The following is a 19065-nucleotide window of genomic DNA, read 5'->3' on the forward strand; positions in this document are numbered from 1 at the left end:
CCATCCGAGGAGAGCATATTGTCTGAAAAGAATACAAAATAAAATAAAAAATAAGAAGTGTGTGGAATTCTTTCAGAAACAGAATAATCTGATTTGTTATTTCTTTGGAGAAAATTATTTTTGCAACTCGATGTGGGCAAGAGGTTTAAAAAAAAAAACTCTTTCAAAAGTTTCCAAATGAGGACAAATATTTTCTTTGGAGCTTTACGAAGGTGCCTGAAAAACCTTCCTCTAGTTTCTATATATGTATCTGTAATACATATAATATTTATAACTTAAGAAATGTAGTATTTACAGTATCTTTTCCATAACTGCCAGACTGTGTTCTATGACTTACTGAAAATGGCGCTAATTTGGGTTCTTACCCTTTTTCTCTCAGAACCGTGTGAACTTGGAATACTATGGACACGAACAGGTTCTTTAACTTCTCTCTGGCTTAGTATCTTGTCTGTAAAATGAGAATAATAACCTTTAGTGGGCCAGGACTCTGCAAAGCCCCTTTGCCCCCAGCCAGCTCTTCTCTGTTGGCTTTGCCAACAGCAGGGAGATCCCAAGGACAGAGGAGGAAGGAGGAGCCCAATCCCTTCTGGTTGTCTCCTGTCATTTCCTTTGGTGTGCCTGTCTCCTTCTTGTCATGTCAGCTTGACCCTGGCCTTGCTGCTTGACCCTGGCAGCAACCGTTCATTCCTACAGCAGCATCTGAATAAAGCCTGAAAGCGGCATTCTCCCGCTGCCAACAGGCCCTGCTTCATCACAGCCTCCCCCTCAGGGACACCTGCACCAAGGAGCAACAGCTGGCCTCAAAGCCCAAAATCCCAGTCTCCTGGGACTCCTCCAAGGCGATCAGAGACCTCAGCACCAGCTGAGAATGACCCCTCCTCCGAGGACTGTGTGTCAGCCCCACAATGCTGTCATCCAAGCTTTAGTTTTAATAATTCAAACTCAGTGTGAGTGGTGACAGCTGCTCTCTAAAGTTTCTACCTTAAAAGTCTCAGTCTTCTCTGTCGGCTTTCTCAGCTGCCTAGGAAACAATTTGTTATATCTAGTTAATAATCCTTTAAATCATTTTTTTCCTCTATTAAAATAACTGATGTGACTTCAGTCTCCTTACTGGACCCTGACTAACGTAACAATAATCTCTATGTCACGTTCCTGTTGGAAAAGATCACCTTCTCTTACTCTTTGTCATTATTCTGTATCTCTACAGCAGGGATATGGCAGGTCCCGTTCTAGGCAGTGGGTGCAGACAGGTGATCAAGATATACAAAAATATGCTGCAGGATAAAATCACTGAACAGAGCTGGGCACCAGGTAGAGCCCAGAAATGGAGAGAACCTTCTGGTTCTGACTCTATTAGGAACACTTATGGCCAAGCCTACTGCAAATAAGGCATATCACCCACGGTGGCACGGCCAGGGAATTTAAAAAGCCAGCCTCCGAGGCCTGAAGACAGAAAGACACCAGCAAAGGAGCTTCCTAACAAATGTATGCGACCAAGAAGGGCTTCTGTGAATTAGTCCTCCGTTCCAGGCCAGTTAAGTTCTTGCCTTTATTTGCCGAGGTTGCTCCTGGCTTTTCATTTAGCTCGCTGAAGTGACACAGGGACAAAGACAGATCGGAAGGAGTTCCAAGGAGTTTACCAAAAAATGACTCAGAGCTCTGCAAGGGCAGAGTAATGAGGCAAGATCGCAATGACTCGATGTATTTTTATCTAGTATTCAACTAAGTGCAATTGTGACATCTAAAAATAAGCGAGGCAGAAAAAGAAAAAATAATTATAGGGAAGATAATATATAATAATTAACTACTGAAAAAAAGTATGCTTTAAATAATGGGATACAGGGAAAGCAGGAATAACTTGAGCTGATTATACAGACTCAATTTCTCACATCGAGGTGAGAGCAGTGTTATCGTTTGAAATTCACAGCCCTTAAAAAAAATAACAGACAAAACATGTAATTATTATCTGCCAACAGTGGAGCACCAAATGATGCAGTAGTGTTTGTTCATTTCTAATTTATAAAGTTCTACATGTTCCTCAAGTTATCCACCTCATTCATTTCTCTTTAATTAAAGTACTCAGAATATTCTTATAAATCTCGGAAATGCCTGTGACGGTCTCTTGCTAACAGGTGTTGGTAAGTGACACCAAAAGGAATGCAGTTACAAAAAAGTAAAATTAGAGATCTCCAGAGGTACGGCTTTCATTGTTTCTTTATCATTCAATGAGCAAACCTCAAGGGAAACAATGTGTTTTATGTATGAAGTACAGTTTCTGATTTTAAAAATTAAACTTGACTGTGGTGAAGGTAGACACAGATAGCAAAAAGCCAACAGGTTATTTTGTGGGAACTGGACTATGAGTGATCAACATTGGAAGTGACCAGAGAAAGGTATTTCACCCAGATAGTCTCAATCTTACAAAGAAATCTCCTCCAAAATATTTCCCTATGTTCCTCCCACATCAACCCTTCCGTCCTATTTAAGGGTCTGTATTTAAGTGGCTAACCCTTGTTGGTCCTCCCCACAGACAGTGACTGTCTTTATGCGAAATGACCTTTTAGAAATATGTTTTTAGGGCTCCCTGTCATGTTCAGCATACAAGGACCTCTCTGTTACCAAGAGAAAGGAGTCTACTATTGGTTTGAGTTAAATATCAGGTCTCTGTATTTGATTGACAACACAATTTCTCAGAGGTTTTGGAGCATGTTTGTTTGTTTTTTGTTCTTTGTACCTCTGTCATATTTTGTCCATTCCTCAAAAGGTCCTGGATCTAAGGTTATATATCTTCCTTGACTCTTGAAAGCAGAAGAGGAAAATTGTCCAAAAACACTGTAAAATACAAATGTGAGGTCGCTTTTTAATGTTTTAAATTTTACACTTACATTTTTAAATAAAAATCTCTCTGCACAACTTATCAGTTTGTTGAGAAAATACATCTTGAAAACAGAATTACTCTGAAGAGTAAAAATTAATCAAAACTGACTCTAGATTTACAATCTCATCAGCATGACTCACCTAAAAGCTTCTCAGAAATTTCTGAGGTAACTTATTTTTGTCTGGTTGGAAGGCTTCCAGGGTCACAGATGGCCCTCTGGTCCTGCTTCAGTTGAGCTGGGACCATAAAGCCTTCATCTCATAAAGTATGACCCTGTTTTCTAAGTGGTGACTCTCTTCGGGTCCGAAGGTAACTCTGAGGTTGAATCGACTACTCCTCTTGCCCCAAGTCGATGCCATTTCTAAGTTTCCTACCAGCCCTGAAGAAGCCCAGTGCAGCATTGAGCACCATAAAGTTCAATCATAAAGTTATAGAAATATATAAAGTTATAGAACTCTATAACTCTTGCAATCATAAAGTTATAAAAATCTAAAGGAACTTGGTAAGCTACCTCTTCCACTTTACGGGAAGAAAATGAGGCTCAGAGTCCTTACATTAATTTGTAAAGCCCTACATACAGCACGTTATGAATGATGTGCGATCATAGTACAACAGTTCGTACTAAGGACTTTATACATGTCGGTTAGTAAATGAAGGGCTAGTGGTGTATCACGAGATTTAATCCTCACACGAGCCATATGAGAAAGGCATTATTATTATTATCCTTATTTTATAGAAAACAGAGGCAGAGGTGAATGGTGTAACTTATGTTAGGTCTCACACATAGAATGTGGAAAGATTAGAACTCAGATCTGGACCTCGGAGAATATACTCTTAACCACTGTAATATACTTCTCTGGAGTTGGTTGAGCAAATAATTAAGAAAGGTGGAAAGCACAAGGCAAAATGTCAAGGACTCAAATGTGAATAAATCTCTGTCCTTGCTCTCCTGAAGGTTTTAGTCTAGTTATGGGGTTGACAAGTATTTTCTGTCAAAGCCTGGATAATAAATATTTTAGGCTTAGTGGATCATTTATTCTTGGCCAAAACTACAGTGTTACCACTGTAACATGAAAGCAGCCAAAGACAATATGTAAATGAATGGATGTTGCTGTGCATCGATAAAGCTTTATTTACAAAAACAAGCCAAGGGCCAATTCAGTTTGCCAATCTGTGATCAAATGGAATAATCACTTATGTAAATATATTACAATGTAACATATGTCTAAGAGTGTCAGACAGAAGCCATTGCGGAGTCACAGAAGAAGTGATTTATCCGGCCCGGGGTATTTAGGGAAAGAAACATTTGAGCAACATATTTAAGTATTAGCAAATTAATTAGTTAAGAAGGTAAGAGTATTCCAGGCAGAGATGACAGCATAAGCAAAATATTAGAGGCAGGACGTTTGAGAAACTGTAGAGAATTTAGCAAGAGAGGTACATGTGTATGCTGAGTAATGGTGGAAAGAAAAAACAGATGAAAATGGAGTGGAGGGGCAGTTCATGACAGGCATAGAGTACAGTGTTATGGAATTTGGATTTTATATGCTAGAAGATGAAGAGATATTGAAAACTCTTTTAAAAAGAAATAACATCATTAGACTTATGTTTTTAAAAAAATGAATAATTCTGCAGGATTTTCTTCAAAGGAAAAAAGTGATAGAATATACTCAAAAGGCAACTTCTTTGTACTGGACAGTTCCAAGTTTTAGAATTACAATTTAACTTCAAGAAATACAATAATCTGCTGTAGGAAGAAACAATAAAAAAAATAATAAAAGCACAATGTTGGCTTCTGTAACCTGTAAAATGCCCTGAAGCTATACTTTTTGTTTAATTAATCTTTGCATCTTGAATTCATACATCATTTCTTTTCTCCTTTTTTTTTTTTTTTTTTAGATTTTATTTATTTATTTGAGAGAGAGAGAGAGAGACAGTGAGAGAAGGAACACAAACGGGGGTAGTAGGAGAGGGAGAAGCCGGCTTCCCACGGAGCAGGGAGCCTGATGCAGGACTCGATCCCAGGACCCCGGGACCATGACCTGAGCAGAAGGCAGACGCCCAATGACTGAGCCATGCAGGTGCCCTTCATACACCATTTCTATGTTGCTCATGAACAGGAAATTGGTTTAATAATTTTCCTCTGTTCCAGTCCAAGTAAAAATGTTTGCTAGAAGTTTATATTTATAAGAAGTCTATCTTATGGCACCATTTAAAAATATATTTTATGCTACAATTAAATTTGGTACATTATGCTTATGTTTTGTTCTAAGTCCATATTAAATGCAATCCAGAATAGATCTCTGGTGAATGAAGAGAAATGGGCAAAATAGCAATGATGCAGAAGTTAGGGCAGAGGAGAGCTCCCTAGCGCCTGGTATCAATGAGCCATCTCACCTTGAATATACTAATTCTCAAACCAAAAAGCAGAGTACATACTACAACAGTGCATCAAATCTTTCAAAAAAGCAAACACAGCTTCTGTGAGTATATGGTGATTGGCAAATTCAATCATATTTGTATGGCTCCAAATTACTAATTTTCCTGTTTTTTTTTCCATTAACAGGCAAATCCTTTCCAACCAGACAGAAAGACAGACAGACAGACACACACACACACACACACACACACACGCACAATTTCCAAATTATACTTTGGAAATTAAAATTGAGAACCCTCAATGAGTTGCTCTAATAGGTAGAAAAATTAATGTCTTTTGAGACAAACTTGTGAAATGATCAACAAAACCTATGACCGAGTTGTCTCCGATCCCCCATGATTCCCAAAACATGGAAGACTACAAGAGTATTTTCAAGAGAACTAGCATAAACTTATGGTGGTTTTTTTTCCCCCAAAAAACCTTCTAATTAAAATAGTTGCTCCATCTTATCATAATCTATGACTTAAATTACCTTCAATTTAAGCCCAACACTGTCTTGGTGCCAGGTCTTGGCATTGACAAAGACAGCACTGCTTTAAAGTTAAAAATACAAGATTAATTAGATATAGCCATTTTTCACAACAGGATTCTTAACCTAAACCATAAATAGGCTACTAAATTTTTTTTTTAAGAGAGAGCGAAAGACAGTGTATGAGTAGAGGAGGGGCAGAGGGAGAGGGGGAGAGGGCATTCCAAGAAGATTCCATGCCCAGAGTGGAGTCGAAAGTGGGGCTGGGTCCCACGACCCTGAGATCATGACCTGAACTGAAATCAAAAGTCTGACACCCAACCTACTGAGATGCCAGGTTACTAACTGTTTTGAAAAACAAACAAACAAACAAAAAACTTCTCTCCTGGGGCAGATACGGTGATTTGAGAAAAAATTCTCCTTTAGTCTGTTAAAATGGTAAATACATTGATTTTTTTTAATGTTGGATCAAAATTGCATTCCAGAGATAAACTCTACTTTTCATCCTACATTATCCTTTTGCTATATTCCTGGACTCAAATTGCTAATATTTTTCATCAGGAAGTTTGCGGCTCTGTTTATAAGAGATAGTAGTCTGTAATTTTCTTTTCTTGTAATGTCTTTGATATCAGAGGATTTCTGGCCTCATGAATCAAACTGGCGGATCTTCTCTCCTCCTCCAATTCCTGAAGGAGAGTTTATAGGCTCAGGTGCTCTTTCCTGTTTCAACATTTGAGAGAAGTTAACCACAGAAACCATCTCTGTTTGGGGTATGCTTGTGTGTGCATATGTGCATCTGAAGGTTTTTTGGAATAAATTCAAATTATTTAATACATGAGTGTGTTCACATTTCCTGTTTCATTTTTTGGTATCAGTTGGGTAAGATCTGGCTTTTATATTAAATATGTAATATTTTGGGTTTTCCAATTTATCAGCATTAAAATGTTTGTAATATTGACTTTATTATCTTTTTAGTATCCATAGAATCTATAGCTCTTCTTTTATCGATGACATTGACAGTTTTTGGTCTTTCTTTTGTGCAAAACCCTTCTCAAATGTGTTTCCATGAGAAAGTGAAGGCCCCAAATATCCACTGACTGTAATGAATTAATGCATCTTGTCTCTAGAACGACAGCAATGAAGGACCACCTCTGGGGTAGCTGAGTAGACAGTCCCTATATTTTCTGTTCTGTTTAATTCTGTCATGGAAATTTGCTTGATAAAGTCTCCTCTAGGAGTTACAGAGTTTTCCTTTCACTTACCACAGTCTGCTCTTCATATAAAATGCAAAGACACTGAAACAGTAGAATTCCATTTATCCCGTCATTTGTAGATTGTCACATTTTTATTCCAAATGCATTATGATCTTGGTAAGATGGTATTACCTTGTTTTAAACATTTCCATTTCTTTCAAAAAATTAAGAGAATAAAAATATATTTTCCCACATATTTATAATTTCTGGTGCTGTTCATTCCTACCTAGAGTTATTAGCTTCTATCCCCTGTCACTTTTATTTAAGGGCCTAGCATTTCTTGTGGTGCTGATCTAAGTGCAATAAGTTTTATCTCTTTCCTTTATCTGAAAATGTCTTTATTTCACTGTGATTTTTGAGGGACATCATTGGTTTATGTGAAATTCAGATTGACTGTTACTTGCTTGAAGAATTTTTATTTTTATTATTTTTAAATTTTTATTATCTTTATTATTATTATTTTATATACACTCCATGCCCATCATGGAGCCCAACACAGGATTTGAACTCCTGACCCTGAGTTCAAGACCTGAGCTGAAATCAAGAGTCAGATGCTTAACTGAATGAGCTACCCAGGCACGCCTCTTTAAGTAATTTTAAAATGTCACATGGCCTTCAGGCTTCTTTTGATGAGAAATCAGTCATCATTTGCATTTTTGTCCCCCCCCCCCCAATGTAAAGCATCATTTTTATGTTTATTTAAAAAAAATAAGATTTATTTCAAGGAGAGAGTGCACAGAAGCAGGCAGAGTGGCAGGGGGGCAGAGGGAGAAGGAAAAGCAGACTCCCTGCTGAGCAGAGAACCCAGGACCTGGGGATCATGACCTGAGCTGAAGGCAGACACTTAACCGACTGAGCCACCCAGGTGACTTTCTTTTGTTGCTTTTACCAGTTCTTCTACATCTTCAGTTCTTAGCATTCTGACTCTCATGTGCTTAGTTGAGCTTTGCTTTGTATTCATCTTGTTTGGTGTTTGCTAAGCATAATGGATTTATATGTCTCTGGTTTTCATCAAATTTTTGAAGTTTAGTGATTATTTCCCTCAAACACTTTTTGTCCCATTCTTTCCTCCTCCTCTAGGGCTCAGATTACACATATGTTGTATCACTTGATGTGTCCCGTGAGTCACTGAAGTGTACCTTTCTTTCATCTTGCTTCTCTCTGTTCTTCAGAATAGATCATTTCTTTGTTGGATCTACAAATTCACTCCCCCATTCTTCTGCTATCTTCAGTATATTCTTAAGGTCATCCAAACAATGCTCCATTTCATATACTTACTTTTAAGATTTAAAAGTAAGATTTAATTTTACTTTAGTGTATGTAATACTCTGCTCAAATTGTTCTAATCCCTCCTTATGGCCATAATTCCCTTTGAGTTCTTGAAAATATATTTATAGTATGTATCTTAAAGTTCTTGTCTATTTATTACAGTACCTGAGTTATCTGGCCATGAGTCATGCACTATTTTTTTTCTTGATTTTGGGTCACATTTTCCTATTTCTATGCATATCTATTCTTTTTAATTATATTAGAAGATATTATTTATGACTGTCTCCCTGAGATGAGTAGAAGCTAAAACCCCTACTTAGTTCTTTTAGGCTTTCTGCTGTTTTTCACAACCTAGGCATCTATCTCCTCTCTACAGGCAAAGTACAAGAGTAAGGATAAGGATTTGGGGGTTTCTATCCTATGGCTTCCTGCTTCTGGGATTTCTCACTTCACATCCTAGTAACACAAGAAGCCTTAAATGCCATCTCTCTGACTGCAAACCAGTAAGACTGTGGTTTTCTTCTCCAGGTCTTGATCCCATGCAAAATGTAATTGGTAGAAACAATCATACTCAGAGCATTTCTCTTTTCTTCAAAGACAGTTCCTAACTGCATTTGGTCATTCTCTACTGCACTCAAATACTACTATCTTGCATTGGCTTAGAGTTATAATTGCAGTCTGCTAGAAGGTTAGTCTAATGTAAACTACTCGGCTAGCACTAGGAGTCATTCAGATACTTGTTATCCCCATCTGTCATGTGAAGAAGTTGAACAACATAGGTCCCATTTTTATGGTTAATAACATGAGGCCTTGCACACTGTAGGAATTCAAAACTATTCCATTGTATGAAGTTAGGTCCTACTACACAGTCTTAAATTTTTTTTCTTCAATTTTCTTATTAAAAATATAAGAGAGAGATTTTGTATCTTAAACCTCAGTTTATTGGACATTCTAATCTGTCCTATTTCTATTGCCTGTGTGATTTTACTAACATCCACCAGTCATCCTTCCTCTAAACTCTTAGCTCTCCAATGTATCTTTCATAATGACTAATTTACATCTCAAAAAACCACAATGATGATGATGGCCAACCTCACCTCAAATAATAAAACCTTTGTAACTACCATAGTCAGGACACACACATACACACCCACCCCCCATTATTTTTAAAGCTAGCAAGACATTTATCGCTTCCCAATTTCAGATTCCAAATTAACTTTTCTCTTATGCCTCATATACCCTGAATTCAAGCCATACTGTTCTACTTCATTCAGTATATCCTGTATCCTCCCCACTCCACACCTTCCCTCATTATTTTCTGCTTGCCAAGTATGCTAATCTTCTCTAGTTAAAAATAACGTTTCCCCTGTAAAGCCTTAGAATTAATCATACGAGAGACTGAATAAGCACTTTTGAGCCATTATTATGCTCCTTTATCATATTCATCTTCTGTCTTGTAGTTCAGCAAAATTATCCCCTCACCTTTATAAGCATCTTGTAGGAAGAAATTACATTTTATTAATTTGTGTTTCAAGTACAGAGCTAAGTGTATGGTACTGCGAATTCTCTGATGCAACTTCAGAGCAGCAGTGTTCACACAATTGGACCCCAGGTAGTCCCATCCACAGAACAAAATACAAATATCCCTTCCCCCTCCACGTGGGAGAACTCACCTGGCTTTTTACACTGCACGTTCAGCAAGTGCCTGCAGAATACAATTAAAACTACTTACACCATGTTTTAATAAAGTTGAAAGGGACGTGATGACCTCCCTCCATGCCCTCAGCTGTCACATTCTCAGGTCCCACATATCTAATAGATAGTCTATGAATTATTACTGTGCTCTTTACCATCTCATGGTTTATCGAGTTCACAGTTTGAAATATGGACGCTCAAACAGCCAAGTTTCACTGCCAGTTTGTCTCACTTTCATCCTGAGTATCGGTTCGGCTAGAGGAGCTCGGTTTCCTGTCTGGATCCTGTCTAACCTAGACACACAGTTCAGAATATTTTCTCAGCTGACAATCACCTAGTATTGGGTGAAATTTGAAAAGCAGGAAAGGTTGAGACGACGGACAATTAATGCTTCACTGAAAAAAATAAAAAGGCATCACCAAACCTATTTGTCCTTCTGTCCCCAACAACAGACACCAGAAAAATCTAAAGCATGATAAGCAAAAGCAATCTAGATGCATTTCCCCAGCCCCCTTAGCAGTGAGAAGTGGCCATGAACCCACAGGATAAAGACCAATGACCCGCCTTCCTGATAAGAGAGAGGGAAGTAGCTGGTGTCCCTCTCCCTTTTTCTGCCATCTCTGAAAGGAGACATGACACCTGTGGGGGCAGCATCTACTTTGCAAACATCACACCATACCAAACAAATCATACAGATGTCAGCTCTCACTTGATTGCACTGTTGAACTAACTCTGGAAGACGTTTAACCCTGGAACTTTTTGTTATATGAGAAAATTAAGCCTTTATTTGCTTTGTCAATCATATTTAAGTATTCTGTCACTTGCAGCAATATCCAAAATGAAATGTGACCTCGTAGTGCTTAAGTTGTCTTATGTCCCAAACACTGATCTCAGCTCTTTAGTTTTGTTCATTTTCTTCCATCCTTCTATTTACCCATTATATCTCCATCTTTTGGTTGGATGGATTGAGGCTTGGGAAATGTAGGTACAAAGTGAGCAGTATGGACTCAGATAGCAAACACATCGGGGTTCCACCAGGAACTTGCCACTGCTTCTCTAAGTGACAGTAAGCATAGCACTGCTTTAAACTTCAACTTCCTAATCCGGAAAGCAAGAACACAAGAAGTCCCTCTCCATAAGGGGGTTCTGGGGGTTACACAATATATATAATGTACTAAGAAGGACCTGACCCATAGTAAGTGATGAATAAATAGCCATTTTCATTATCTTTGCTCTTAATATTTCCAATATTTACTACCGCACATCACAAAGATAGGAAGTGATGGAGAGTTATAAAAAATGACAATATCTATTAATAAACAATGACACAGGATTCAAAGTCAAGCTTCTTTCTATTAAAGTACTATATATGTGTTTTTTTTTTCTTCTATACTATGGTGAGAATATTTAGATAGCTGTAACTTCTCCAAGATATCATGGAATTCAAGTCTGCTCTCTGCTGTGACATTTTACATTTCTATAGCCAAGATTTCTGTGAGCTCTGAAAGTGGCGGAATGGGACCCTAAATAGAGACGTAGATGCATCTTTGGGTGTTTTCTGATTTCTTCCTCTTCAAAGAATTAAAAAAAAAAATCAGAGCAAGCTTTAGACAATGAAAAGTACTTGGTGTGCCTAAATGCATTAACAATACCCATGCTATGCGTGTACAGGGGTTAGACACATAAATATCCACCCCAGGGTGGCCACGGTGTTGAGGGTCATTTGACCACTATGGATCTTCAGGGGACAAACACCCGAAGCTCAGTGAGAATACGATGGCTCTGGTCCCTGAGTCTACAAAGGTGGCAGGCAGCGAGTGGGATGAGAGTGAGGGCACATCTTACTTTTTTCTTCTTTATAAAGGAGAATGTTGAGACAAACGATGCTGACTACCAGTTTGCTATTAAACCTTTGAGGAGCACATATTCTAGTATTTCATGTCACTCAGCATAGAAGTCGCGACCCAACGAGAATTAACTGGAATTTCCAACAGGATTAGAAATGCTGGGGGTAACACAGAAGCCAAGGTTCTCGCACAAGTGTTTTCAGTGACAGGCTTCCTGGGCAGTGTTGGTTCAATCTAGTGGCATCCTGGAAGGAGAATATTCCAGAGCTGTTTGAGTTAGAATATTGGGGCACCTCTTTCCCTTGGATTTCTAAAAAGATGATTCATAGGGGAATCAATTAAATCCTATCAATAAATAGTGGCGCTTCTCCGACCAACCGAAAGTGCCATCTGCTTAGCTTCTTTAAAGAATCCCCCAAAGAAGCCCCCTTCCAGTTGATTTATGCCACCTTGGGAGGTTTACGCCAGAGAGAAACCACCAGTTTCTTTCCTTCTGCCTTAAGAAACCTCTTTCAGTGTGAAAGGCAAACTTCCTAAAGGCAGAACTGATGATGTGGCACTTTTTCTGAAACTCTGATTTCTCAAACATCTCTAAGATTGAGTCCCTAGAAATGAGGCTTCACTTTGTTTTGTATCTGTTGAAAAGAAATGGAATGAAAATCTAAATACGAGTCACGAGGGGCGCCTGGGTGGCTCAGTGGGTTAAGCCTCTGCCTTCAGTTCAGGTCATGATTCCAGGGTCCTGGGATCGAGCCCCTCATGGGGCTCTCTGCTCGGCGGGGAGCCTGCTTCCTCCTTTCTCTCCACCTGCCTCTCTGCCTACTTGTGATCTCTGTCTCTGTGTCATATAAATAAAATCTTTAAAGATTATGTAAATATGAACCACGAGATGCAGCTAATTCACACGAAGAAATACTGCTTGAAAGAAGGTCCCAAGAAGAGCTAAAGAAAATGGTGGTGCCTGGCCAAAGTCAAGGGGAGGGCGGGCTCCTTGCTGGGGAGCAGGTTGGGGCTGGGTTTCCCTTCTCACAGTCACTTCTAAGCCATGGGACCTGGGGCAAGACCCTCGGCTTCCAGGAAGCTCGAGTCAACTAAGCCAGAGACCACTTCCGATGCCCAGAGATCACAGAAGGGCAGGATGAGACCCCTTAGCACAGGGCCCGGCCCCAGGATAAGTTCCACAGTGGGAACTCTCGGTGGGAGCGCAAGTAAACCAGAGCCAATGGAGAACTAGGAACTCATGCGTACGGAACAAAAGCCCTTAGTAGTGCAGAATGCCGAAGTAGATGATGATGAAAATATAGCTCCTAAAAAAGACTGTCTAGCCTATTTATATAAATAGATAACCATAATTACGTTTATTAGCTTAAATGAATCGGTTTCCTTCTTCAGAGCACCTCCCATGACAGTGAATGGATGGGCCTTTATTATTGTCTACTATTAAGAGCTTTAGGGGGCGCCTGGGTGGCTCAGTTGGTTGGACGACTGCTTTCAGCTCAGGTCATGATCCTGGAGTCCCGGGATCGAGTCCCGCATCAGGCTCCCAGCTCCACGGGGAGTCTGCTTCTCCCTCTGACCTTCTCCTTGCTCATGCTCTCTCTCACTGTCTCTCTCTCAAATAAATAAAATCTTTAAAAAAAAAAAAAAAAAAAAGAGCTTTAGTAAGTTTATGCTCCCCGTCTATGAACATCAACAAAGGCTGAAAAAACAGCTTCGCCAGAGAAGCATTCCTCTTTTTCTCAGTTTACATGACTGGATCACAGAATGGAACTAAATTCGGAAAACAGCCTGACCAAAAAAAAAAAAAAAATTATTAACAGTAATTACTATTGACTTACTGTTTACTGAGCAAATACTCTATCATTTATTAATCAAAAGTCCTAGGAGTGCTCATTAGAAACGAGCTCTTCACAGGTGGGTCACCTGGAAAATACAGGAGTCTGACTGGCTTCCCAAGGTCCTGGGACTATCTAGTCATCAGAAAAGGCAGCACTCTGTGGGCTCTGTGACAGCGCCCTGGAAACAGCTTGGCTGAAGCGAATGACAACCCCTCTCCCTGGTGGTCTCCTGTCAAATCTGGTGAGGTTGTGAGGAGAAGCTGGGCACACACGACACTCTCCAGCCGGTGGCAAGGCCTATCCTCGTCTCTTCAGGGCCCTGTCCTGAGAGGGCGAAAGCACATTTCCTAGAGCCTTTCATAGGAGGGATGCCTTTGCCAAATTCTGAGGCAACAGCAAGGAAGCCCACTTGTGTCAGGAATGGGGTGGTCTGATCTAGGACATTTTTTATCAGAAGTAAAGCACTTGTGTTGGTCTCCACCTGTCTGACTCCTGTTTCTGTCTTTCAACTGCTTCCAGACTCTGGATGGGAAGACAGGAGGTCCCACTCACCACTCTGGAACATGTTGCAGCATGTTGCAGAGGCAGTGGGCTGGGAGACTTCCTCAGTTTCAAGGAGATTCTGGAATATCTGCCTGTCCTTTCCAAAGTCAAAGCCTTCTGCCCTCAAAAATATACAGCCTACTATATACTGCCCCCTCCACCCCACAAGGACTGTAAACCAAGGAAACAGTAGTGTAGGCTATAGAATTCCGGAAGGAGATCCAAGGAGGTCTTAGCTAACAAAAGTCGTTTCTTGGCTGTAAGTAATAAAGCTCAAAGAGGAGGAAAAGGGTAATGGGAGGCGCTCCAGAAGCCTGTTTAAAAGGAGCGAACTGTGATATTGGTCTGAGCTCGATTTCTTCATTTGCTGAGTGACACTTCACAACTTAAAGTCTCAGATGTTTCACTTCCTTGCCTCAAAATTAACAGTAACACCACCTATCTATCTCTTAAATTGTTTTAAGTATTATTATTTGAAAATATCATCATTCATCTATGGTGAAGCCAACAGATCAGGAGGGACCACCATAGAAAAAGCACTCCATGTTACTTACAGTTCCCAAGAGGAGGGGGCTTGCCGTGCCAGGGGGTGGGGGTAGGCTGAGGGGTGAAGTGGGGCGCATGGAGAATACCAAGGTCCCTCAGGAAGTAGAGGCAATGAAGGAAAAATGTGGGCAAGGGGCTCTACTGTGCTTTCTGCAGGGAGAACCGGGGGCGGGGGGGGTGGTCAGCAGGTTTGGGATCAACTACTCTGAACAATTTTAGTGGTTTCTGGGGCCCAGCTGTCCGGTACCAAGAGCTGGGGTGACTCGGGCAGGTGGACAGTGGTCCAGGTGTGAGAGCTCTGTGAGAGCTCAAAAAAGCAGGGGGTTGGCTATGGATTGTTTGTATGAAGGGAAGACACCTAGGGGAGCCTTCCTGTCTTTGGGAACGGGCTAGTCCCGTGAGGGGTCATCTCTCTAGGGTCAGCAAGACCCCAGATGTGAAAGAATCAGACATATGTGGCTAATACACTCCATTCACCAGTTACACTTAACTGATCCACTTTAAATAAACATATATCCCAGTGAAAGGAGAACACATATGTAGATACTGTCAGTGACAATTCAAAACCTCAAGGGAAAAGAAATCATAATGTTGTTTAAAATTTATAAATATCCCCTTTATAAATATAGGCTTCTTCATATTATGCTTTGTCTATGATTTCTTTTCCTAGAAGAGATTATGAGTTCCTGCTATTTCAGCATGATGACTTCCTCTTATCTTTTATCAATTCATAGTTACAGATCATGTTTTTGTTCTTGCTCCTAATAATTCTTATAATTAATTTCCAATGAAGTGGGGGATAAAACGTGCTCAGGCAGCTGGGGATTGGCAAATGTGGTTCCATGTGGATTCCATGTCCTCAGAGAGCTTATAGCTTGATGGAGACAGCAGGTGGTTTGGTTCTGCTGGTTTCCAAAGACCAGCAAACATATTAGATGACATCTATACACCTTAAGGCGTCTGGATCAAACTTAAAATACTATAAATTGGAGGTTTTGCCCATTTGAGTCCAGAACACTGGACTCTTGACATATGGCATCTTTAGGTAAGAAGTTTAGCATAATAACATGCACCATTCCTTATTAACTAAATTTGAAGATGGATAAGATGGTGTTTGATTTTCCCATCTAGAAAAGCACTTGAAGACATAAATAAAGACTACAACAGTGCAAGACATTTGAAGACCTGCATGCCATTGATTCTCCCAGTGGAGAATAACTGAAAACTTAACAGAGGAAAAGAAAATAAAGTTCACTTATTTTGACATTATTGCCAGCGTTAGCTTGACAAATAAGTACTAAGAAAAAAAAAAAAACCCACAAAACCTAAAGCCACTAATTTAGCTCTATAAATGTACGAGATGCCAGCAGAACTTGATTTTACTTTATCTATTAGATTTGTTTCTCCAATACAGGTAAAGATAATTTTATATATTGATTCATTCTGCCACTGATTTTCATTATGATTTAGAAGAATGGCCTCTAACAGATAAGTCCAACCTGAATAATGAACAGAATTCACCCTTCAAAACTCTGACATCATTTATTATAGCATGAACAGTGAACCTAGTCATTTTCCCACATAAGAGGCAACAGCGTGGCTGAAAGTCTAAAAGCACACAACAATTACATGCCCGCTATGAAGCAAATCATCAAATTAAGGCTCATGTTGCTCATGTTTGTTACTGATCTAGAAGTTTCCCAGACAATGTCAAATGACAAGAGGCTCAATCAAACTTGGAAGCTACAATGTGCGAGGGATGTACCTTTAGTAAGTACTAGCTGATTGACCAAATATTTAATATCATTTGGGTTATTCAGAACTTGATACTGAATCAGATAAGCATGTATGTGGATAACTGACCAGGAAACATTTAAAGTTACCTTTTGCTGCTCCGGGTAGGTAGTGAATTCATTTAGGGAGACTAGAGGGGAGTTTTTCAGACTTAATGGGATGAAGAAAAACAACTCCATTTTTCTTCCTCTTTATATTTTACGGACCAACTGATCCTAGACTAACTTTAGCACATCCGAAGTGTCAGTTTTGGAAACCAGAATTCCTCAAAGTGTGGCCACTCACTTGGAACTCCAGAGTTGATATGAAGATTATTTTAAGCTGAAGACACTGGATATTAAACATATGGAGAAAGAAGCCTTTTCAGAGCTTCCCTTATCTAACTTAAAACAGACACTTCTAAGAAATGAGCACTGCCTAAAATCCCCTCTTCAGGAATTCTCCTCCAAGGAGAGAAACCTAGAGTAAAAACTACCATAAATCCCCTCTCTTGGGGAAGTTTTATGACCCTGAAGAAAACAGAAGAACTACCCATACCTGTATAGACAGACATTACCACAAACTTTCTTAGCTCCCATTTGTTCTCCTAAAAACCCCTTTGTTCCTCCCACAGAAGCCATTCCGCCCCACACCTTCTCCCCTGCTAAGTGTGATATATAAACCTCTAACTTTAATCATTTAGCCACCAGCTGTTTCTTTTGTTGGCTCTTGTGTTCACACAAATAAACCTTTTATCTGTTCATTTCCTTCCTCAATTTAATTTACAGGTTGCAGGCACTGAACCTAAGAGGGAACAAAAAGAGGAATTTCCTCTTTAACAAAAGTATATTAAAGTAAAACTACGGAATCCCTGAAATCTGCTGTTTTAGAGATGGGAAAAGGTTTTGGAATTAGAAGGACATCAGAGAGGTCCTATCAACTTAGTTATAACATTGTTGGGGTGTCTCATTCTGGGAAACAAGCTTGAGATGGGCCCACAGGTCCCTGTTCTCACGGTACAGGGGCTGATCATGCCTCGTGTTTAATTCCTTTTGTTTTTCCTTGGTAGTTGATATTGATCCAAACGTTTGATACTAAAAATGTTCAAAATTTGAACTATGAAAGTGCTTTCCCCTCAGGTAGTTATTCTCCAGATGTGGATTCTGCAGAATGAATTACCCCTATGTTCAATTTTAAAATAAAAGTAATTTCACCCTCTTCCCCTCTCCTTCCCACACAGAGATTTTCTGGTATTTAAAGTGCAGCTAACAACTTTTCACTTTCCTGGAATTTTCAGTGGCATCTGCATGAAAATTAAGAAATACTTTGGGAAAGTAATTTAATTTTGCAAATGGAAAGCTAATCTCCGCTCATCATCGAAGCAGTAAAACATAAGAGATTTCTATAAGGAAAATCTCAATTAAAAAAAAAAAAAACCTTACAGAAGTGAATTATAATGAAGCAAACAATCTTGGAAGCAAGACCTCGATGGTGGAGAAACCCAATTACATATTTTTTCCAGCCAGGAATTTAAAGCCACATCAGCCACAGATGCCATTGTCCCAGCTGACCACACAGTTTGCAGTGACTCCTGAGACTTCTTGGGGCTTTTTTTCCCCCCCTCTAAGACTTCTGGCACCTGGCAGAGGACAAAAAAAAAAAGACTCTTCTCTGGTTGCGAAAATCACATTGGAAAAAAAGGAAGAACATTTAGCTTTGGAAGAAATAGGGGTAGCATTTACTCACTTTCCTCCTTCAGAAGATAGTGATATTCCCAGCCTCTTAAAAAGAACTCCACACCATCTGGCTTTCACAGTGGCTCGTACATCTTCCCTTTCTTCAGTGGGCAAAGGTCTTTCTCTCCCAGGGCTGAGCAAACGGACTTCAACGTAACGGTTCAGTTGAAGCAGACTTCCAGATTATTCAGCAGGTTTTCCTTGTGAAATTAATTTTGCACATGCATATTCGCCCAATTCAGACAGTAAGTATTTAGAAAGAAGCTTTCCCATCTTTTTTGTACTAGTACCCGAAATCTCAACAGTACTAGTGTTAGTGGAGCTTATCCACTACAAATGTTGATTTTTCTCTATCAGAATCACGTCAGTGATAAGCTGAACCAGGGCTTTTAACTACTTATATTTCTTCAATATATAAATGATGCAAGAGAGGTTTTTTGTTTTGTTTTGTTTTGTTTTGTTTTGAAGAGTTGCTTTGGCACCTAGAGGTGAAAAGTGTGTTCTTACACAAATGGGACTTCCTCTTCATGCATTGTCATTTTAAAATAGTACTTTAGAAAAAGACTAGTCTCCTTCTCGTAGAGAAGATCACATGATGATCTCAGGACCACACTCAACATTTTAAAACCTCCCCAACATGCTTTTCCTAACCCTAGCCCGAAACCTTGGGATTTCTTTCATTCTCCTTTCTATTCAGCATACTTTTTATTATTTTTTTAAAGCTTTATTTATGTGAAAGAGAGAGAAAATGAGTGGGGGGGGGTGCAGAGGGAGAAGG

At 39.6% G+C, this 19065-nt stretch overlaps 1 long non-coding RNA gene across 1 annotated transcript; it reads right to left on the reverse strand.

Moving 5' to 3' along the window:
• Window positions 1-240: 240 nt before the first annotated feature.
• LOC106005953 lies at window positions 241-18661 on the reverse strand. Its single transcript, XR_006605615.1, has 3 exons — window positions 18298-18661; window positions 2735-2832; window positions 241-448 (listed from the first exon to the last, which is right to left on the reverse strand). It is a non-coding gene; the product is annotated as an uncharacterized LOC106005953 (long non-coding RNA).
• Between the last annotated feature and the right edge of the window lie 404 nt (window positions 18662-19065).

The sequence above is a fragment of the Mustela putorius genome, unplaced genomic scaffold (genome assembly GCF_011764305.1).
Source record: "Mustela putorius furo isolate JIRA1106 unplaced genomic scaffold, ASM1176430v1.1 tig00000174_pilon_pilon_pilon, whole genome shotgun sequence".
Lineage (NCBI taxonomy): Eukaryota > Metazoa > Chordata > Mammalia > Carnivora > Mustelidae > Mustela > Mustela putorius.